General features: G+C 45.0%; 1 protein-coding gene and 1 long non-coding RNA gene across 2 annotated transcripts in view; both read right to left on the bottom strand.

The window, feature by feature from the left end:
• The window catches only part of LOC311003920 (LIM zinc-binding domain-containing Nebulette-like), a 58,034-nt gene that overhangs the window by 13,184 nt on the left and 20,742 nt on the right, over positions 1-24,108 (bottom strand). The window lies entirely within an intron of this gene.
• LOC311003926 lies at positions 4,173-4,944 on the bottom strand. The gene is made up of 3 exons (XR_014596289.1): positions 4,861-4,944; positions 4,484-4,597; positions 4,173-4,261 (listed from the first exon to the last, which is right to left on the bottom strand). It is a non-coding gene; the product is annotated as an uncharacterized lncRNA (long non-coding RNA).

The following is a 24,108-nucleotide window of genomic DNA, read 5'->3' as shown; positions in this document are numbered from 1 at the left end:
GTCAGAGCTTCAGTTGTTCAGCTCAGCTCTTGATGCTTTTTGTCTGTGGCTTCAGTGGACTGATGCTGTTAAACACCACAACCATATTTCCCTTGTAAATTATGCACTATTCTACAGTGTGATGTGATGTTGATCCTTTATGTGCCTGAAAGGGAAGCTGTTCTCTTACCAACAACCATAAAAAAAACAGCGCAGAAACAACAACAACAGAGGAGAAAGAATCTTTAACCGCACCACAGGCCTGTCTTTAAGAAAACATGAAGACACATGTTTATGGCAGCTTCGAAGATTCACTGTGGAGGTTTTTGACCATGTTTTTATGGCAGGTCTCAATTTTGTATTTAAGAATGGAAACATTTTTCATTATACTAGGGATGCGCAATCTTTTTTTCCTCCACCAATACCAATAACCATTAACTCACTGCCTCTCATAACCGATGCCTACACTGTAAAAAAAATTCCGTAGAATTTACGGTAAAATACTGGCAGCTGTGGTTGCCAGAATTTTACCGTAGAAAATACGGTCACAATGTATTACACATTACGGTATGCTGTTTTGGCAACCGTAAATTTCACAGTAGAGAACTGTTATTTGTTTACGGTAATTTGCTGTAAAAATAACAGTTATAATATAAACCTGTTTACGGTAAATTCTTTTAAAAATAACGGATATACTGTTAACCTAATTACAGTCCATCAGTGAAAAAACACGGTAAAACTGTAAGATATAGTACGGTATTTTATTGCAAAATTCACGGTAAAATACTGGCAGCTGTGGTTGCCAGAATTTCACCGTAAAAAATACGGTACAACACATAATGGAATTACAGTTTGTTGGCGTAGATTTTACAGTCAGAAAATGCAAATGGTAAATTATTAAGGAAATAACCAATTAAAGGACAATTCCAGGCGAATTCAACTCGGGGGTGTATTTTCCTATCATTTTAGGTCTAAAAGAAGGAATCTTAAGATTTTCAGTTTAATCGCTCCTGTTTTGCGGTAGTTGCGTCTGTCCCCGCATCGCCACGGCAGCAATGAATGGGAGTGGATGTAAGTTCCGCTGTTTAGGCTGTTTCCATCCCTCAAAGCCGCAATTTTTTTCCACAGACAGCGTAAGATGGAGACTCAAACATGCACCGAGAAGTTTATTTACTTCAAGCAAGCCGACATGTTTGTAAAACTAGATCTAATTCAAAGTCTCCCAGAGTCTTGCGCGAGCCCGAAGTTGCAGTGCTGGTGTATTCAGGTGCAGTTGGAGCTATCGTTTGTGTCATAAACACAGGAATACCAACTCTTGACTTGCTTCAAGTGTACATTTTTTTCCACAGACAGCGTCAGGTGGCTACTCAAACATGCGCTGAGAAGTTTTTTTTTACTTGAAGCAAGTAAAGAGTTGATATTCCTGTGTTTATGACACAAACTGTAGCTTTCCTACTGCACCTGAACACACCGAGCACGGCAACTGGGTCTCGCGCGAGACTCCGGGAGACTTTGAATTAGATCTAGTTTTACAAACATGTCGGCTTGCTTGCTTAAATAAACTTCTCGGTGCATGTTTGAGTAGCCATCTGGCGCTGTCTGTGGGAAAAATTTGCGGCTTTGAGGGCTGGAAACAGCCTCAACAGCGGAACTTACATCCACTCCCATTCATCGCTGCCGTGGCGATGCGGGAACAGACGCAACTACTGCAAAACGGGAGCGATTAAACTAAAAATCTTCAGATTCCTTCTTCTAGACCTAAAATGATAGGAAAATACACCCCCGAGTTGAATTCGCCTGGAATTGTCCTTTAAGCCCATTGTAAACCAAAGTACAGACTATAATTGATAAACTTTAAGAACCTCTCTTTGCATATACACATTCTCTGTGAAAAACAGAACTTGTCCAGTATACTCACAAGGCAGTGTTGACATCTTGAAAAGACAGTGTGTGTCCATACATATGAAGAAGGATAGTCCATGATAGAAGAAATAAACATAATGAAAAAAGGAGCCACTTGCCCTGTGTTGATCAACACTAATGAGTCACTGAGTCCAGACTTGGCTGAAGAGGGCTCTTAACATATACATGGTGTTCAAGAAACTGGAACTTAAAGCATCCAGCAGTCACCAGTTCTGCTTGAAGACTCATATATTGTCCATTTGGTGTCCACTGTAGACTGGCATGATCCTCTCTGCAGCCAGAAAACAGAAACAAAGCAAAGGTTAGATTGATGCAGTGCCTGAGCATGGTGCCTACAGAGATAAATTCAGCCTTCTGTTGTTAAACTGAGCTCCAATGAGCTATACATAGAATGAAACCAGCACTCTGGAATATAGTTTTGCAGGTCATCAGGAGTATTTCATTTATTTTATTGTATTAGTGTAAAAGGTAGAAACTGTCACTTTTCAGGACTAAATGATCATCAGTATTTGTTTCACCCTTGTCGAATTGCAGCCAAAATCCTGAATCCTGTCCGTAATACTGATTTTTTTTCTACTGTATGTTTGTATGGAGCTGTTGGCACCGTGCATTTGTGGGAGATCGATTGAGTGAAGTTTGAGTTGTGCTTGCATCTACTCATTTGCTACACTGACATAAACCATTGCTTACCTCTAATTAGCCTTGACAAGACTGGTGTTTGAGTCATTGGGTCCAGACTTGACTGAAGACAGGTGGGACAGAGTCTCATACAGACATGGTACAATGTTGAAGAAACTTTGGGCAGGTGTTGTCATCATTCCTGCTTGAAAATTCACCAGCAGTCTTCAATCAGGTGTTTACTGTGGACTGGCATGAACCTCTCTGCAACCAGACAAAGAAAGACAACAAAGAAAACATTGTTAATGATAATGATAATTATTTAAGCAATATCACACGAGAGGGAGTGCTGTTGTACTGTATATCAGCACGGCTGTGATTCGGTCGTAGGCACGAGGCCGCAGGCCGAGTGCCGCAGATAATCACACCGTGCTGATATACAGTACAACAGCACGACCTCGAGTGTGATATTGCTTTTATACAACAGTGCTACGAGCGCATTTTTAGAACAGTAATAAACTACAAGTGATTATGATTTGTTTGTTTATTTAATCATTTATTTGGCTCCGCCAACAGAAATAGTTCTGCAACTGGAAGGGAGACAAGGCTGTTGCCAGGCAACACATAAACATTTCATACTAGCTTGCTACTAGCTACAAGCTTTTCCACCGAGCTGCTTCCAGTGCTGGTTCTGGTTCTGAGCCCGTGTCTGATCAGCAGCGGAGCAACAGGACCAGCGTGAAGATACAGAGACGTTATCGATACCGTATTACATTTGTTTATCATCTATGTAATCAATATAAACACAGTTGAAGCTAAGTAGCTGAGCTACGTGGCTAACAACAGCTAATGCTAATATCAAAACACACACCGTCAAAACGTAGTTGCCCCCGCGGCGATTTTTTCCCCAGCCGGGTTTAGTAGAGATTTATCGCCAATTAGACGGACCAGGTCAGGTCCAGGTTTTAATGTTCAGGTCTGTTTATAACTGTAGCAGCAGCAGCAGAGAGATGGGGCAGCTCCTGTATGGGGAGCCTGGCTCTGATTTAGCTCCTGTCCAGCTGAACAGCGAGTGATACTGTATGTGAAAAGTCCCAGTGCTGTTATACTGTATATCAGCACTATGGAATGTCTCGTTGTCCAATCAAATTGCTCGGTTGGGACCGGTCGGAACTAACTGTTGTATAATATTATATAGCACACTGTTGCAAAGTGCTTCCTGCAGCAACAACAACAACAAACAAAACATTAATAAAAGAAGTTGGAACAGAAAAAAAAAAATGGTGAATGAAGAGTAGGTTTAAAAAATCTAATAGAAAGGCCAACCAATAAATATGATTTCAGGAGGCGCTTAAAACAGTTAACAGATTTAGCAGATCTAATAGATTGAGAGAGATTGAGGGAGAAACTGTGGAGGCTACAGCTGAAAACACACAATCCTTTGGATTTGACATTAAATCAGTGATTTTGATGTTTTTTTTTAAGGATAGTTCCGAGGATTTATCCTTAAGGAACTCCAGATAATAGGGTAGTAGACATAAATGGGAGACATAATTATTGATGTGGCCATGTAAATATTTGACAGGTATGAAGAAACAAAAACATTTAATGGCAGCACCAGTTCAGAAGCCTATCAATTTAAATGTACTCACTGAAGCTGAGTGTTGATAACGCTGAAGATGTACTGGCCATGCCACATTCCTGCAAAGTAGGCTGCCTTGCATTCTCCAGCTGCACCATGCTGAGGAGAAGGTAAAATGATTTTGTAGTGTTAAAAATGTGTACAACTAAGGATGGGATGGTTCTGTACAAATATAGTATATGTTGAACACAAAATGAACTCATGTAACACTTCAGTAATAATGATAATGGACAGAAGTAGCTACATGGATATCTGAACAAGGCAGTTTTAGGCCGGTGTATTTTCCCTCTTCCACACAAACACAGTAACACATAACTTTACCTTAACAGTAATGATGTTGGCCTCCCTTAGGAACTTCTGCACCTCCATGAGAGCAAGGCTCCTCTTCAGACCGTCTATCTCCATGTGCTAACGTTAGCTTCCACATACTTTACTCTGATTAGAAAACACAAAAACTCTGGTTACTCTCAGGTCCTGTCTCTCACGCTAGTCTCATGCTATAGTAGTCAGCGTTATTAGCTTAACGATCCACCGTTAGCGTTAGCATAACGACCGTTATCGTTATTAGCATAACAATAGACCGTTAGCTGTATTAGCATAACGGTCGTTAGCGTTAGCCTAGCCATCGTTAGCGTTAGCCTAGCTCATGTGCTAAACGGCCAAAGTAACACAAACCATGCTCATTTTTAAATACTTACAGTTCATCTGTAGCTTTTCCACGGACAGTTGGTATCGATCCAACCTGAGAAAGTCCAGTCCGATCCACCGACACTCGTTGCTGAAGCAGTCAGACTTTTTTGCAGACTGAAGCTGGGGCATTTCCATCAAAAATAAAATTAATCCACTTTACTTATGTCGTCTTTGGCTGACCACAGAGCAGCTTGGTTGTAACTTCTAGTCAGTGTTGTGCTAGTTACTGAAAAATAGTAACTAGTTACAGTTACTAGTTACTTCATAAAAAAGTAACTCAGTTAGTAACTCAGTTACTTAAACCAAAAAGTAATGCGTTACTGAGAAAGTAACTTTTTCGTTACTTTAAAAGGTTTTTTTTCCCAATGCTCCCATTAAATAAAGGTTGATTGAATTCCCCTCTAGCCTCATTTCAGTTCTGTAGCCTACTGATGCTGATGAAGAAACACGTGTTTTTATCTTCTTTTTACAGTCTATGGTTTTTATCTGTAAAATTTTACCATCATCATCATGCTGCATTGCTGCATGATGTCAGCAGTTACGTTTAAGACTGTTTTCAGTGACGGAAGTAAATTCACTCCAGCGGTATTTTTTTATCGATCGATCAGCTGTGTTTACCCAGAGCGATCAGCTGTGTTTAGCGTTTCAGGCGTCATAATTCGAGTCCGTCTGTCGGACTCTAACCGCTGCTGCTCGGGTGGAGTGGGTGCTGGTGTGTGCGCGCTGTGACTCAAGCTGTGTCCCAGTTCAGGGGCTGCAGCCTGAACTGAGACACAGCTTCGGTCTCGGATGCTGCGTTAGCAAAGTTACCTTAGCTCGCCGTCATGCCCTGCTCAGAGAATCGCTCTGACCTGCCCAGTCCTCTTCATGTAGTGTGTTTGATTACGTGTGGGACGCTAGAGGGCGGCCACCAACTAGTGCTTAGTGTCTGTGCTCTGTCTTTCTTTCAATTCAATGAAACTTGCTGAAATGTTATAGGAATTGTGTGTGCCGCTGTAAAACCTCACCCAAAGGAACGGAAAGGAACGGAGTAACGCAGCGTTTGGTAACGGGAACGGAGTTACTGATTTTAAAAAAACAACGCGTTACGTTATTAGTTACTGAAAAAAGTAACGGCGTTACGTAACGGCGTTACTAATAACGCGTTACTACCCAACACTGCTTCTAGTTGTAACCAGGTTGTAACGGCGCTCCGGCCAAAAATAACGGATCTTGGTGGCGCGCAGCAAACCAACCGTTGACCCAACAAATGGGTTACTATGGTTACTGCTGGGTCACCTGTAGGTCACCCAAGCCAGAGCTGACTCAAGCTTCTTCTTTTTTTCCTTTTTTCTTTCTTTTTTTTTTACTGTGTGTAGGTATGTTATGGAGACTACATGTTTGTACAATAGAGATGTTTGTATTTTAAAAAAATATATATTTATGTCTAAACTCTTTTGCACATTTATTCTGAAATATATGTTACATATAGGCTATTACATGTTATTTTGACTTAGTATCTTAATCTTATCTTAATTCTGTTTTGACAACATGTAGTTTTTCTATTGCATTAAGTGCTTCACATCGACCCGAACAATGCCCACGTGACCACAGCCTGTCCTGTAGCATCCCCGGCTAAATGATGGTCGGACTCTCAAACTGATGGTTCACAATGTTTTATTCCTTGGACCGTATTCAATGTAAACACACCGTAAGAGCTATGAAAAGAAGAAAACAAAATACAGTTACCTTTACTCTTACTTGAAATTACCTTTAACTGCCTTTATCACAATCATGTAAGTTGACCTTTTATCTAATAAACTTATTGTAGACTCACAGGTTTTACTCCATGAATTTAAATATATATTTTAACTGCTACGATTGATGTTACAGTCATGAGGGAAAATTCACACCTCAACTGAAAGACAACCTCCCATAGAGTGCAATATAAAACAATATTTGACATGAAACTAGCATTTTTAACCGTTCGTTTTTAACCCAATAAACAGTTTTTAACCTTAGCAGACCTTATATAAAACAGACAAAATACGTTCTGTTGCATTACCAAAACAACCTACGAGTTAGCTTATAGCTTCATCTCACTTCAATACAGACCGACACGGCAGCTCGCCGATGCTAATAGTAGCTACCGCTAACCACAATACGTTTTATGCATGATAATATCCACGGCAACCAAACTCGAGCCGGACATAAATATAGCATGAAATGGTAACAACACAAACCTTGTGCCCCTTATTAGCCAGGTGCTAGGGCGTTTCATGTGGGTTAGACACACTTTGCTTGCTTTTAGCATTGAAGACATTCCTTTAGCCTTGCAGAGTCATGCAGACACACTTTTCCTTCTGCCGGTAAACTCCGAAGCACCGGATGTGTACGAGGTCTCAGCGAGACGCTTTCAAAATAAAAGCCCTGAATATCCGTCTGCTTAATGTATAAAAAATAAAAGCCTGGCTTTAAAGAATGTTACTAAGTAAACATAAAAACACATTTATAAAAATACTATGCTCATATTAAAGGTCATTTACACTCCCACCAAATCATTACTGGTTTTTCATCCCCTTATTAGATGTAAAGCATGAATGATTTCTAAACCATGTGACCTTTAACCTTTAGTGCTTGAGTCAAAAATGTCCATAAACTCTTCATACTGTAAAGGATAGGTTGTGGAGTGAAGGGGGTGATTAAACAGTCTCTAGGAGCAGGATCAGCTTCTGCACTGGACGTTCAACGATGGATGGCTTGCCAGAACGCTGTCCCTCCTTTCCCATCTTCTGATCTCCAACACGAATCTTCACTCTCCTCACTAGTCCATCTTTATCAGTCACTGTCTCTACAACTTTAGCCAATTTCCACTCGTTGCGAGGTTGATCTTCTGTCTTTTCCATCACAATGTCACCGACTTTGAGGTTTCTCCTTGGGGTATGCCAGCGTTGTCTGGTGGCGATGTTGTACACATACTCTCTTCTCCACCGGCCCCAGAACTGCTCTGCAAGGTACTGAACACGGCGCCACCTCTTACGAGCATACATATCCTCTCTGATGAATCTGCCAGGAGGTGGTAAGGCTGCAGTGGGTTTCATGGTGAGCAGGTGATTGGGCGTTAGCGGCTCTGGACTATCTGGATCATTTAAGTTGTCAACAGTGAGTGGACGACTGTTCACAATAGCTGCTGCCTCATAAAAGAATGTCCGTAGAGAGGCATCGTCCAGCCTGCCTGATGAGGGTGAAAGAGTTAAACGAAGAACATTCCTCACCGTTCGGATCTGTCTCTCCCATACGCCTCCAGCATGGCTTGCATGCGGAGCGTTCATGCTGAAGTCACACTGTTTCTCAGCCAAAAACGTAGTCAGACGATCAGCATCCAATTGCTTGAGAGCTTCATTCAGTTCGTTTTTAGCTCCAACGAAGTTCGTTCCTTGGTCACATTTTATGTCACGTACTGCTCCTCTTATTGCAATGAAACAACGAAGTCCATTTATGAAGGCATCTGTCGACATGTCGTCTAACATTTCAATGTGGATAGCTCGACAGCAAAGGCAGGTGAAAAGCAGTCCGTATCTCTTTTGTACCTTGCGTCCTTGTTTGGTGAAAAACGGACCGAAACAGTCCATTCCACAATAGGTGAAAGGTGGTGATGGATCCACACGCTCAGACGGCAAATCTGCCATTCGCTGCTCCTCTGTGAATCTTCTGAGTTTTCGACATGTAACACATTGATGCAGATGCGTTGCCACAGCTCTGTTGATTCCTGGAATCCAGAATCCATTTGATCTGATCTCATTAATAGTCAAGCCTTTTCCTTGATGTTGGACCTTGTCGTGACAGTGAGCAATTATTGCCTTGGTGATGGGATGACTCTTTGGTATGATCACTGGATGCTTCAGTGAGGTAGGGAGTGATGCATTTTTCAGTCTTCCTCCCACCTTGAGGAGTCCATCCTGATCAAGAAAAGCATCCATCTGAAACAGTTTACTCTGAGAGGGAAGTTGAGTTACCTTACTGAGCAACTTTAACTCTTCTGGATATGCGTGTCTCTGTAAGTCTCTTATGATGATGCAGCGTGCGTCTTCTCGTTCTTGGACGGTGCTGTGGTCTGTTGACTTATCATGTCTGACACGACGAATGAGACGAGCGACAGCCTGAGTTGCTTTTGACCACGAAGAAAACTTTGACAGGCGGTCTGAGAGACTCAGCTGTTCCCGCGTCTGTGTGTTTAGAGTCTGAATCCTCTTGACTTCAGGATCTCCAATCTGTATTTCTGCGCTAACATCTGTAGCTAGAGGTATCTCTTTCTCCCATAAGAACCGAGGTCCTTTGAACCAGCTTGATGTGAGAATCTCACTTGCGCTTGATCCCCTAGATGCGATGTCTGCAGGGTTATCAGGTTTTTTCGAGTGATACACTCCGTGGTGAGGAATGTACCACTTCTCTCCTTCCTTCCCTTGATCCTGAACTTCCTCTGCCTCACCCTTTTCAATGATTTCATTCATAAACTTCACATAATGTTCTTTGTACTTGTCATCCTTCGCCAGCTTTCTTTTAAGGTGACTGAGCCGTACCATCGCCAGTTGTTTGTTGTCAGGGAGATAGGGTCTCTCTTTAAAGGGGAGTGGCATCTCGTAATGTCCATGAATGTTCCTCTTGATCCCTTCCTTTAACACATCCAGGAAGCGGATGTCATCCTGAGACACAGTCTTTCCGTCCTTATTGGCATCTTTAAAGTCAGACTCGAGAACCCTGAGTGCCTCAGCTGGGGTCACTGGAGGAAGCTCTCTGACTGAAACTCTGTGACACATGTTGGTGATGCTTGGTGAGTTGTGGTGAGGTGAACAGCCTACGATACTCCACCCCAAATCCGTCTGAACTGCATATGGTTCGCTATCTCCTCCAAGGATTACCTGCCGTGGTGCCAGTGCCCTTGAGCAATTGTAGCCGATCAGCAGACCGACTTCACATTCCAGCTGTGGTGGGATTTCATCTGCTATTTTGATGAGATGATTCCAGTTCCGTGCCGTGTCACAGGTAGGAATGTGTGTTCGATTCACTGGTATACAGTCCTTGGTGTAAGCAGGGGGGAGATCAATGTGGATAGCAGAGCAGTAACCTCTCACTCTCAAACCTGACACTCTTTGACTATGCATTAATGCATCCTTTCCTGTCATGGTTGTTAGTTTCAGTCTTACAGGATGAGTTTCAGTCTGTAAACTATTGCTGACTTCTTGGTCAATGAAGACTGTATCGCTTTGGGTATCAAGCAGCGCATAAACAAGTCTTTCCGTACCTGGATTGCTGACAGAAGAAACCCACACTGGCACTATCATTGAAGTGTTGGTAGATGGCTCCTTAGTTGCCACACTGAGAGCCAATGTGGTTGCTGTTTCCTCTGTGTTACTTTGATTTGAGACTGACGTGGGCTTGGCCTTGGTGTAGGTGTCATCATGGAGAAGCGTAGGATGTCTTGCTTTACATTTGTCGCATGAATGTCTATTGCGGCAGTCCTTGGCGTTATGGCCCGTCCTCAAGCAGCCATAGCAAAGCTTCTTTTCTTTCACATATTTCCGTCGTTCCTCCAGAGCTTTCCCTTTAAACTCAGGACAGCGATGAAGTTGATGTTTACTGTCTTGACAAAACACACATGGTGGCTTTAAACCTGTTCTTAACTGTCCTTGTGTTTCATTCTCTGTAACTGTCTGTGTGTGATAAACACTGGATTTACATTTCTTTTCTTTCAGATGACGTGATGAGTTAGCCTCTGATGAGTGGAGAGCGTGGAATGAAGTAATAGGATTACATGCAATTTCTGCCTCCGTTACAATGAAGAAGACAAACTCTTGGAAGCTGGGAAACTCCTGGTCAACTCTCATGACTTGAGTGACCTTGCGGTTCCACTGTGATGCTGCCCAATCAGGTAGCTTTTGGACCAATTTCTGGTTTTCTTCACAATCGTTCAAAATGTCCAGACCTTTAACATAAGGCGTGGCTTCCAGACATGAGTGTAAGAAATCAGCGAATGCTCTAAGTCCCTCAGCATCTCTTGGATGGACCTTTGGCCAGTTTGTTAGTTTTTCCCTGAATGCTTTTTGTATAACAAACGGCTGACCATACCTGTGGTTGAGACGGTTCCATCCATCTTTGTAGGCTTCATCATCATTTCTATAAAATATGCCATCAAGTGTCTTTCGAGCTGGACCTCCTACATATTTTTTCAAATAATGTAATTTGTCAGCTGAAGCAATGTTCTTTTTGTCTATGAGGGATGTGAAGGAAGCCTTCCACTCAATGAACTGGATAGGGTCACCAGTAAATACAGACGGTTCTGGCATTGGGAGCCTGTTCAGAGCTATGCTATCTTGGACTGCCTGAGCCAGATAACTTACATCTGTCCTTGCAGGTGATGCTGTCATTGTGATATCAGTGGGCTGCTGTATGAGAGCTGAAGGAGGAGGATACACAAACTGATGTTCTCTCGTTCTCATCTGATCTACAGAATGAACACTTGCTTCCTGCATTACTTCTTGATCATAAGTTGTGAACCTAGCTCGTGCAGCTTTAATGCCCTTCTCTGCCTTTAATCTTTCCAACTCACGTTCTAAGACTTGCATCTTTTCTTTTTGTTTCTCCTCCTTCAATAACACTTCATACTCTGCTTCCTTTGCTGCTAATTCTGCTGCAGCGTCTGCTCTTTTTGCTGCTATGACAGAGTGTTGACTGGAACCTTTACTTGAGTGTTGACTTGGAGGTGAAGCTGTGGATCCGTAGATGGAGCGAGCGTAGTCTCTGTTAAGAAGCTCATGAAGACGTTGCCTTACAGCTTCACTATCAAATTCTCCATCTATGCCTGATATCCTTTCAAGAGCAATTTTAACAATGTCCCTTGTAACTGCCTCACAGGCATCAATACGACGTCTTGTCTCATTAGATGGAGTGAGGTGAGCTCTGATGTCTATGTACAGGTTTATAACACAGTTTTTTCCTTCTTCTAGTGTGTCTATAAGAGTTGCAATGTCACTTTCAGGAATGTTTAACTTTAACTGTTCTCTAGCCTTACGTGCCTGGATCTTCCATTGTTCATAAATGTGAGTCAACCTTTTCTCCTTTTTGTGGGCCTCCTCCTCATGAAATGCAAGCATCTTTTCCGTGGGATTCCGTAGGCGACCAGAGCGACGGAGATCCTCCTCTTCAGTATCCTTATCCTTCATCTGTTCGGAGTCTCTGTCGTCTGGAGGCGTCTTTACTGATGCTTCCATGTTGTGAGCAGGTACCACAATCCTTGACCATCACATCAGGTCCCTCTACAGTTGTCCTTGGTCAGCGGCGTGATGTGACGGATGAGGTGAAGCTCTTACTGTAGCATCCCCGGCTAAATGATGGTCGGACTCTCAAACTGATGGTTCACAATGTTTTATTCCTTGGACCGTATTCAATGTAAACACACCGTAAGAGCTATGAAAAGAAGAAAACAAAATACAGTTACCTTTACTCTTACTTGAAATTACCTTTAACTGCCTTTATCACAATCATGTAAGTTGACCTTTTATCTAATAAACTTATTGTAGACTCACAGGTTTTACTCCATGAATTTAAATATATATTTTAACTGCTACGATTGATGTTACAGTCATGAGGGAAAATTCACACCTCAACTGAAAGACAACCTCCCATAGAGTGCAATATAAAACAATATTTGACATGAAACTAGCATTTTTAACCGTTCGTTTTTAACCCAATAAACAGTTTTTAACCTTAGCAGACCTTATATAAAACAGACAAAATACGTTCTGTTGCATTACCAAAACAACCTACGAGTTAGCTTATAGCTTCATCTCACTTCAATACAGACCGACACGGCAGCTCGCCGATGCTAATAGTAGCTACCGCTAACCACAATACGTTTTATGCATGATAATATCCACGGCAACCAAACTCGAGCCGGACATAAATATAGCATGAAATGGTAACAACACAAACCTTGTGCCCCTTATTAGCCAGGTGCTAGGGCGTTTCATGTGGGTTAGACACACTTTGCTTGCTTTTAGCATTGAAGACATTCCTTTAGCCTTGCAGAGTCATGCAGACACACTTTTCCTTCTGCCGGTAAACTCCGAAGCACCGGATGTGTACGAGGTCTCAGCGAGACGCTTTCAAAATAAAAGCCCTGAATATCCGTCTGCTTAATGTATAAAAAATAAAAGCCTGGCTTTAAAGAATGTTACTAAGTAAACATAAAAACACATTTATAAAAATACTATGCTCATATTAAAGGTCATTTACATGTCCTGATACCATACTTTTTAACATTCTACTTTCTATAGAAATGATGGTATGATTTAATGGTTGTGTACCGTAAATTTAAACGTAAACACCAGCAAAATCTGTAATTCAGACAGAATGATACCGTCAATTTTACGGTAATTACACGCTTGTGACATTATGGTATTTTACCGTGAATTTTGCGAACTTTTTACAACATTCACAGTAAAATTCCATATTTTCTACTTAGTAAGACCGTAAAATTTAAAGTTATTTACTGTATCTTGATTTACGGTAATTCAGTGTATTTACTACAGTGATATACTATTTTTGATTTTACGGTATTTTACTGTTGCTATTTGACAGTTTTTTACCGTAATTTCTACGGACATTTCTTACAGTGTATACTGATTTCATTTTTAAGAAAGGCTAACATTATAGCTCTGTCTCTGACTTAACAGAATAATGTAACCCACATCACTACTGTAATCGCAACAAAAACAACATTTCAAAAATTAACATTTATCATTGTTTCAAATCAATTTAGGGGGCAAAGAGAATGAAAATGAGCAAAATCAAGCCAATTTTGGCTAATTAATCTGCAAAAAAATTGTCATTATTGGACCTATTTTGGCCGATAATTATCAGTATTGGCCAATAATTATCAGTAACAATAGTTATCGTGCATCCCTATTCAACATTAATTTACATCAGTTAATTAAATAATGGAATAGTAGTGAGCATTTAATATGGAGTCTTTAAATAACTTGTTTAAAGGATAATTTAATTACATTCAATTTACAATCTGGACCTTATTTCTAGCATAAAATACGATCATTTACTCACCCAGATAATTTTGGTGTCATTACAAGTCGTTCCAACGAAATTAGTTCCAGCCGAGAGCCGCGTATATCCATATAATGTGAGTCTACAGGGCAGCGGAATGCAGCCTCTAAATAACACATTATCTGCAGAGAAACTCCTTCATTTCACCAATGTTTTGTTATGATACGCTAGTGCTTTTCCCCTCTGAGTCCGGGGTTAGCTGTTATCAACAGGATACGCGGCTCTCGGCTGGATCTAATTTCGTCGGAACAACTTGTAATGACACCAAAGTTATTTGGGTGAGTAAATGATCGTATATTATGCTAGAAACAAGGTTCAGATTGTAAAAAATGGTAATTATCCTTTAATCTGACCAACAGTCAGAATTTAAAGATTTGAAGTTTACCATAGAAAAGCACCAAGTTCAGCTGGAACTACAAAAAAAAAGGAGGGAAAAAAATGGAATTTTTGCTTTGTCAACTCAGTTGCAGCTGAAGCTCTGATCAACTAATTGGTCTCAGTTCTACACAATCAGACTTTGTGTGGAGGAGCTCTGGCTGGTCTCAGTTCAGATCCAACACTCAGGTCCCTGAGGTCAAAGCCTGTGAGATGTGAGCTGCCCTGTGTTGTACTCTTCACCTCCACTGTCACTGTCTAACTCTGTCTGACCCTGGAGGTCAATTACAATGAACACACACACACACACACACACACACACACACACACACACACACACACACACACACACACACACACACACACACACACACACACACACACACACACACACACACACTCATACCTTCGCAGCTGAATCACCTCAGTCATCCGACACCTTGCGCTCTGTTAGTTTTAGATTTCAAATGTAAACCGCTGTGACAGCCTCAGTTATAAATAACTTCTGGAGTCAGTGTGCAACTTTGTTGTTGTTGTTGATGTTCTTCTTTTACTCAACAATTACAATGATGATGATGATGATGATGATGGGGGCCACTAACGACCTGCTGTGGTCTGCACGTGGATTTGAGCTGATGATTAGTAGAAGCACATAAACAGTCATCATGATGTCTCTGTCTGTCTCTGTGTGTTTGGCTCCACATTCTATGTTTGTTCAAGTCAGAAAAGCCACACAAACCAGCAGACCACCAACATGTAACTGTTCCTTCCTCTGTGTGTGTGTGTCTGTCTGTCTGGCTGTGTGTGTAGGACATTTGATTTACATGTGAGCCGATTTCAAACAACTCAACAACAACAAAACCTCTGAAAAGTCACCGCCTCACCACCAGGGAGGTGTATGGTCTCTTCTCAGTAGCTTTTGTTCATTTAGAAGAGAAAAAAGTATCAAATTAGGATGAAATGAACATTGCTTTATTTTAACACATCAACATAATTAACATTTCAGCAAACTTCAGTAGCTTTGTTCTAATGGACCTGGGACGGGATTTCTGGACGGTTCAGTTGATGCCCTGATTAAACAGGAACCTGTTACAGCACTGACTGCTTTGTTGTGACATCACAAAGTTACAGGAAGTCCTGACTGCTGGTTTTTAGGATCAGTTTCAGAATACAGACTGTGTGCATTTCTCTGTCGACCAAGGCGTTGATACTTTCACAGTCTTAATATAGAACCCAGAGCTGCTTTAATGCCCTGTTTTACCATCAAAGAGCACAGACACCAAGCTTTATACAATATGAAGCCTTTGAGTAACTTAAAATACCATGAAGCAATTAACATTGCTATTTTACTCATCAAATTCAATGCAGTGATAGATGAGGAGTACTCCTGGCCACTAGGGGGCAGTATCTTATTAGTGCTACACTGGCCCAGTTAGTAGTCGGCCATTTTGTGAGTATCTGTTTATTATGTTCCTGCCATGGTGATCATTCAGTGCTCTGTTCCCAACTGCACGTTCAAGACCGGTGACGTGTCTGAAGCACTCGCCATTGCTGTGTTGACAAATCATGGACTTGCCCATCAGAATCCACCGCCTGTCATGGCTGCGCTGGCCCAAGCCCCAGCTCCTCAAGGCCCGAAGCTCGATCGACCTAAAGTTGATGTTGGCGTATCGATAGAGGAATGGAACGTGTTCATCCGTCGCTGGGAGGTCTTTTGCACCGGCTCAGGCATAGGAGCGGCCCAGGCCCCTTTCCAGTTGTTTCAGTGCGCTGGGCCTACACTCGGTGATAACCTATTGAAAGCTAACCCCAACGCCACTTCTGGGACCTTGCCGGATCTGATCGCTGCCATGCGTTCACTAGCAGTCATTCCAGTCGCTACATGTGTCCTGCGCACCGAGCTGCTTCAGTTACACCAGGAACGCGACGAAGCATTCCGCGCCTTCACCGCCAGGGTGCGGGGTAAAGCAGAGACCTGCGCCTACAAGGCGGTGTGCGAGTGTGGCAAGGATGTAGACTACACCGACCACATCATCCGTGACGTTTTGATCAACGGGATTTATGACTCGGACATACGCCGCGACATACTGGGGACGCCTGACATCCTGACAAAACCAGTGAACGAGGTGGTCGCACTCGTTGAAAACAAAGAAATGGCCCGCAATGCGCTCCCGTCGTCCACCCTATCAGCCATGTCGTCATTCCAGCGCCTGAAGAAAAATCCACAAACGAGCCCCGCCCCGACCCAAGTCCCTGCAGACAAGGCTAAGCGAGCCTCGTGCCCAGACTGCAGGAGCACCTTTAAGGTCTTCACGGAGGGGTCTCGTGGATGGAATACCAAGCCTCACCAAGTTTGTATCGACTGCTACAGGACCCGCAGACGAAAGAGGCGGGAACAGCCATCGACTGACAGTCAACAGGCCGCCATTGAGTCAGAGCCGATCTCCCAGATTTCTTCAGTTCAATCTGGAGCCCGCCCTGGCCCACACTACAGGAGTCATCGTCGACGCCGTACTCAGACGACACTCAGCAATGTCAACAAACCCACACCCGTCAGGCTCGAGCACCACATTTTCTCTAAGGGAGGATGGAGGCGGGCCAAGCTGAGGGACCACCCCCGCGTGTCGATCACCATCTCGATCGACGAGCCTGTTGGACCAGGAAGCCGACCCAACACCCAGGGCCCGGACCACGAGGCGAACATATCTGCCATTGCAGACACCGGGGCGCAGTCTGACCTTTGGTCTCTGGAGGAGTTCCTTGCCTGTGGGTTCTCGCACGATGACCTGTGTCCAGTGAAACTCAGCCTGTCAGCCGCCAACCGCTCCCCCATAGCCGTTGAAGGAGCGTTCTTTGCTAGGCTCTCTACAGCTCCCTGCAGCAGTGGCGTGAAATCCTGCCGCTCCATGGTCTACGTGAGCAGCTCGGTCCGTGCCATGTACCTCTCCTATGAGTCATTGCTCGACCTCGGCCTCTTGCCTAAGGACTTCCCGTCGAGTACCAGCGCAGGAGGACCCAGAGACGAGCACGGCCCTGGCGCTCCTGACTCAACAAACAAGCCCTCGTCTGTCAATGCCACAAGGTCCACCAACAGCGGCTGTAAGTACCCGAAGGATCTCCATGACGCCCAGTGCTCATGTCCCCTGCGTGCAGTCCCCCCGCTTCGCCCAGTGACATTACCATTCCCTTGCACTCCAGAGAACAATGGCCAGATGAGGGATTGGCTACTTGAGAGATATGCTTCATCTACATTCAACACTTGCCCTCATCGAGCTTTGCCATGCATGGATGGGCCTCCCGTTGAAATACATGTGGACCCTGGAGCCACACCCAAAGCATGCCACACCGCGGCCACCGTGCCTCTGCACTGGCAACAGAGAGTACATGACGACCTCCTCCGGGATGAAGCCCTTGGTGTCATCGAACGTGTCCCGTATGGTGAACCGGTGACATGGTGCCATCGTATGGTAGTCACTCGAAAGCACGATGGTTCCCCCCGTAGGACTGTGGACCTCTCACCTCTCAACAAGTTCTGCCTACGTGAGACTTTTGCCACCGAGTCCCCATTCCACCTCGCACGTCGCATCCCAAAGGACACCTGGAAGACCGTCACGGACGCCTGGAACGGCTATCACAGTGTGCCTCTCCGCGAATCAGATCGTCATCTGACCACCTTTATCACGCCCTTTGGCCGCTGGCGCTACACCAGGGCTCCGCAAGGTTTCCTATCGTCGGGTGATGGCTACAACCGCCGTTTTGATGCCATCCTCTCGGACTTTGAGTGTAAGGAACGTTGTGTGGATGACACTATCCACTATGACTCTGACCTGGAGCAACACTGGTGGAGGACCATCGACCTTCTGGCATGTGTTGGCCGGTCGGGCATCGTGTTAAACCCGGATAAGTTTCAGTTCGCGGAGAGGTGCGTCGATTTTGCTGGTTTCCGGGTATCAGACACTACCATCGAACCACTCCCGAAGTACTTGGACGCCATCCGTGACTTCCCCACCCCGGACTCTACGACTGATGTCAGAAGCTGGTTCGGCCTTGTCAACCAGGTGGCCAACTACGCCCAGTTGCGCGACACGATGGCACCATTCAAGCCGTTCCTGAGCCCACGCTGTAAATTCTTGTGGTCCCCCGACCTGGAGGAAGCCTTTCGGACGTCCAAACTAGCCATAGTTGAAGCCATCCGTGAGGGCGTGGAGATCTACGACATGCAGAGACGCACCTGCCTCCGCCCTGACTGGTCCAGGCGCGGCATTGGTTACTTCCTACTCCAACAACATTGTGGATGCACCTCTGGGGTGCCAGACTGTTGCACGGGTGGATGGAGGATCACCCTTGCTGGTTCACGTTTCCTGTCCTCGGCAGAGCAACGCTATGCGGCCATCGAGGGAGAGGCCCTGGCCGTGGCCTGGGGCCTGGAGCAGACTCGGTACTTCACACAAGGATGTGACAACCTTGTCGTAGTCACTGATCATAAGCCTCTGGTGAAGATTTTCGGCGACCGTACGCTGGATGAGATAACAAACTCACGCCTGTTCAGACTTAAGCAGCGTACCCTCCCATGGCGCTTTGACATCGTGCACCTGCCCGGCAAGAGTAACCATGCCGCTGACGCGACTTCAAGACATCCCTCCCCCTCAGGCTCGGCAAATGGCCTCTCTCTGGGATCACCAAGCGTGCCCGACGCCGTAGAGTCAGCACTTATGGCTTCCATCCGTGATGATGCGCAGGACCTTGGGGCTATCTCGTGGTCCCTTCTCGCACAAGAGACGTCGGCTGATGCATGTCTTGGCCACCTTCTGCACCTGATTGAGCACGGGGGCGGGATCGACGCGAACGACCCTGCTCTGATGGGTCTGTCGCCGGTGTGCGAGTCCGTCTACGCGCAGGATGGCGTCCTACTATTCTGCGACCGTGTTGTGGTTCCTCCATCGCTGCGTGAAAGGGTCCTTTGCCACCTTCATGCCGCCCACCAAGGGATTTCTACGATGGAGCAGCAGGCTCGCGCCATAGTCTACTGGCCCGGGATGTCGAAGGACATCCAAGCCACCAGGCACGGATGTGCAGACTGTAACCGAAATGCTCCATCGCAGGCAGCCACACCCCCCCTACCGTCCTCGCCACCGTCGACCCCATTTGAGGCAGTGTTTGCTGACTTCTTCGACTACGGGGGCCGGCACTACCTGGTTGTTGGAGACCGACTCTCAGGCTGGGTAGAGGTCCTGAGCTCTACAGCGAGCACCGACCTGGGGGGCTCGGCTGGCCTGGTTCGCCACCTGCGCACGTTCTTCGCCACCTTTGGCGTACCGGAGGAACTTTCGAGCGACGGTGGCCCGGAGTTCAAGGCAAGCCATACAGAGGACTTCCTCCGCCTGTGGCACATCAAGCATCGCGTGTCCTCTGTTGGCTTCCCACAGTCGAATGGAAGGGCGGAGGTTGCAGTGAAGGCTGCTAAGCGCCTCCTGATGTCCAACACTGGCCCGACAGGCTGTCTTGATAATGACCGTTTCCTGCGTGCCATGTTGCGGTTGCGGAATACGCCTGACCCCGACTGCAACCTCTCACCAGCGCAGATCATCTTTGGTCGACCTCTTCGAGATTCGTTATCCTTCATCAACAGACTCGAGAAGTTCTCAAACCCGCATGTCCGACCGCTCTGGCGCCAAGCATGGGCGGCGAAGGAAGATGCCCTTCGGACCCGGATGTCCCGCACCACGGAGTCTTTGAGAGCTCATTCAAGGCCTCTCCGCCCCTTGGCGCTTGGTGAGAGGGTGTTCCTCCAGAATCAGCAAGGCCCGAGCCCTCGCAAGTGGGACAGATCGGGCGTGGTGGTGGAGTCGCTGAGTCATGATCAGTATCGGATTAAGGTCGACGGGTCGGGGCGCCTGACTCTGCGCAACCGGCGATTCCTCCGCAGCTACACGCCAGCCTCCTCGTACACCCGACAGCAGCCAGCTGCGCCGTTGCCGCCGCCGCTGGCCCTGGAACACCAGTCCGTGCCTGCCCACCCTGGACCTGTGATTCCCCAGGGGGTCGTCCCACGGATATTGGATGGACCCTGCGACACCGCTTTGGACACCTCCCCGCTGGCGTCCCCTGATGAGTCATCCCCTGGCCATGGGACCCGAGGTGACCCCGTTCCTGCAGATGTCACCCCGGAGGCGTCTCCTACGGTGTCACAGTCGCCACCGTCGCTGCCCCTGCTTGTGCAGCCGGGCCGCACGAGGAGGCCGCCCAGGCGCTACGAGCCTGAGACTGGTCATTGGATAAGGGACTGAGTCCGTTAACCTATTCCTGTTCATAGCTTTACGGACTGGGGGGGATGAGGAGTACTCCTGGCCACTAGGGGGCAGTATCTTATTAGTGCTACACTGGCCCAGTTAGTAGTCGGCCATTTTGTGAGTATCTGTTTATTATGTTCCTGCTATGGTGGTTGGAGGTTCATCTCTGTTCATATTCCTGTAAGTCTTAGTATTTTATTTGCATTACTATCAAGCTTGGTTAAGCTCATACTGTTACCTTTGCTACACAGTATCACATATTAATTAGCTATTTGTTTTAGCTCATGTTGCTATTCTGTGTATTGCTGCAGGGCTCCTTCATCGTTGTCATTAAATACCTGACCTGACATCGAGGAGTGTGTTTCTTCAATAGAGTTTCCTCTTTAGTTTCCACTGTTGTGTTATTTGATGTGCAGCAGCCAGGCTCAACAGCACAGAGGACACTGGACAACTCAACTCTCAACTTAATCTTTTTTGAACGACTTTGTTCAAGAAGTGCACTGAGCATTGATTATCTCCAAAGGATCAAGAGCAGACATTAAAAAAACAGTAGGCTAAACAAAAATTCATTGAAACAATTTCTTTCAATCCAACTTTTTACCAGTGAAAATGAGTGAGACAGTGACTGGTTATAAACAGTAACACATACCAACAACATCTCTGGCAGCTTGATCACTGACTCCTGCCTGAACAGACAAAAGGCCTCACAGGTGCTGAGCTGAAGCTAATCAATGTGCTGCCTCTTGCTCTCTCTCCCTCTCCAGTTGCCACTCCACTACAATTAGCTCTACTGCCCCCTTTGCCCTCTTGTATGTAACTGCATTCTTAAAGGGGACCATTGTGCTTTTCCAGCTTTTCAGACTTATGTTTAAAATGTTGGATACTTGCTTTAGAGCACATGGAAGTGCCATATCATGAGGTAGGTGTGTGTTGAAGTATTCCCCGGGGTCAGTTTCAGCTGAATCTGAGCGTTTCAGAGCGAAGCAGGAAAGAGCCAGGATGGAGGAGTACACAGGCAGCTTGTATGCAATAAGTATGGAATTTTTTTGGGATTCAAACTTTTAATAGTGCCCCACTGGGATCCAATATTACATTAAAAGCCCCTGAAATTAGCATAATAGGTCCCCTTTAAAAAATCAAAATGAAGATAGACATGATGAACTGTAATACTGTCAATCATATTACTGGATTTCAGGAACTCTGTAAGAGCATAAACCAAGATCCTGAACTTGAAAGACTGGACCTTGAAACTGTTCAGTTTTTTCAATTTTGTCTTTTGAGCAGTGGCCAATCCATCCATCCATCCATCCATCCATCCATCCATCCATCCATGCGCCTATTCCTGCAGGGTCATGGTGGGCTGGAGCCAATCACAGGTGACATATAGAGCAAAAGCAGGGTACAGCCAGAACAGTTCAAAGTCCATCAGAGGGCCACATAGAGACAAACAATGCACTCACATTATGGGCAATTCAGAGTTTCCAATCAACATATGACCTTTAACTATGCACGTTGAAAGGTGCCCTTGCAGGTTCCTGTTGTTGTTGTTTTTTTTGTTTGTTGCATATGAGAGCACATGCATGTGTTCAACATTAACACTGATCCTGCTGCAGGTCCCACAGTGTTCCTCTGACTGACATTTGATGTCAGCAGCTCCTGCACAATCAACAGAAACTGTACAACCAACAAAAGACTACAGTATATCCACTCAAAAGCTTGTTACCAGTTGCTTATACATTACAATATCTTCACATCACAGAAAGATGTTCTGTGTGTGTGCATTTTCTTTAACTACAAGTCTTTGTTTCACTTCTGCTACTCTTTGTGTAGTCCTATATAAACACACACACACACACACACACACATACAAGTTTCAGCCTTAAGTTTCACTTCACCTGCTCCCGTCACTACTGGCAACCATGGATGCTTTGTTAGTTTGGTGCAACCCAATCCTTTGAGACAAAGACCGGCTCTGTGTGATATTCTGCTAACACACACACACACACACACACACACACACACACACACACGGCTAACCAAGGTAACCCTGCACTGGCTCAAGCAGCTCGGGACAATAACAGAGTCTGTGTGGAGTCTTTAATGGCCGACTGACATCCAGATGCCTGCAGGAGACAAACAGACCTGTCTGTTTGCTTCTTTACATCCTCTTGCTTTTTACTGAGCAGCTACAAAACCAAAGAGTCTAATGGGAACATTTTTCACTTGGGAAAGAACAACTCTGACTTCAACTTGGAAGACAAGTCAGAGTCCGATTAAAAACAAAACAGCAAAACAAATCTCTGCCTGCTGCTGCTCTTTCAAACTTCACACCCCGTGTTTGTGGTGCAGGGATTTGTTATAAGGATTTTCTTCAAACTGAGATTAAAGGGATAGTTCAACATTTTGGCAAATTCGCCAATTGCTATAATCCCTATAGTCATAGGAGTAGATTCATTACCTTTAAATGTCAGTGCAAGCTGTTTTTAGATCGGCGGGGCAGAGATGTGAGCTGCTAAGCTAACGCAATGGATGCAAGTTGTGACCTGCACATTCACCACACTATGAGATAATAACTTAGAATTATGTAACATTACGACACATGAAGCAAATACTCGGAACTACTTGCGCTTTTGAAGTCACTCCGCCCAGCAGCCATGTCTGGAATGTACTGTAGTTCCCGAAAAACACTCTCTTTCATAATGTTACAAGATTATTTCATAGCATGGTGAATGTGCAGGTCATAATTTCCCCAAAAGAGTGTTTTGGAGTTGTGGGATTGTGTATTTGATGAGTATGATGAGGGAAAGGCGGAAATACTGTTTGCCTCTGTTGCGTTAGCTGAGCAGCTCGCGTCTCTGCCCCACGGATCTGAAAACAGCTTGCCCCAACAATAAAGGTAATGAACCTACTGCTACAACTATAGGGATTATGGCAATAGGCGAATTTGCTAAAATGTTAAACTATCCCTTTAAGTGAACCTGAAGGCTGCACCAGTTTTAGCAACCTCTTCACAGACGTCTTCAACAGGTTAGGATACACAGCTATTCTCCAGGGTTGAGTCACTGTGATAATAATAAATCTTTCCATCTTTAAATCAGTGGGATGTCTCCAAAACAAGAAATCCTGACCTGTAACACATCTGGATAGAGAGTTCACATTCCCATCAGCCGAACCTTTTCCCTCCTTTGCATTTCCTGCATTATGTTCCCTGCTTGTGTGAGTTTGTGGAACTGTTCGTCTCTGCAGCTTTAAAGGTACATTGTGTAAGTTCTCCTGTTGTCTATTCACGAAAATTGATTATTTCGTTCAAAAGTACGTTTTTCATTCATCAATAATTACCCCCATCAACAAACTGAAGTGTTCCTTTCAGCTCTGAATGAGCCGTTCATATCATTCATATCTCCATGGAGCGGGTAAGCTCGGTGCTGGCTGCCATGTGGTGTCTCCATGTTTTTACGTTCAGTGGCACCGTGACCGTAGGAAACCATGGAAACT

This window comes from Trachurus trachurus, assembly GCF_905171665.1.
Source record: "Trachurus trachurus genome assembly, chromosome: 20".
Classification (NCBI taxonomy): Eukaryota; Metazoa; Chordata; class Actinopteri; order Carangiformes; family Carangidae; genus Trachurus; species Trachurus trachurus.
Note: the sequence above shows the minus strand (reverse complement) of the source record. Positions and strands in the feature narration are given on the sequence as shown.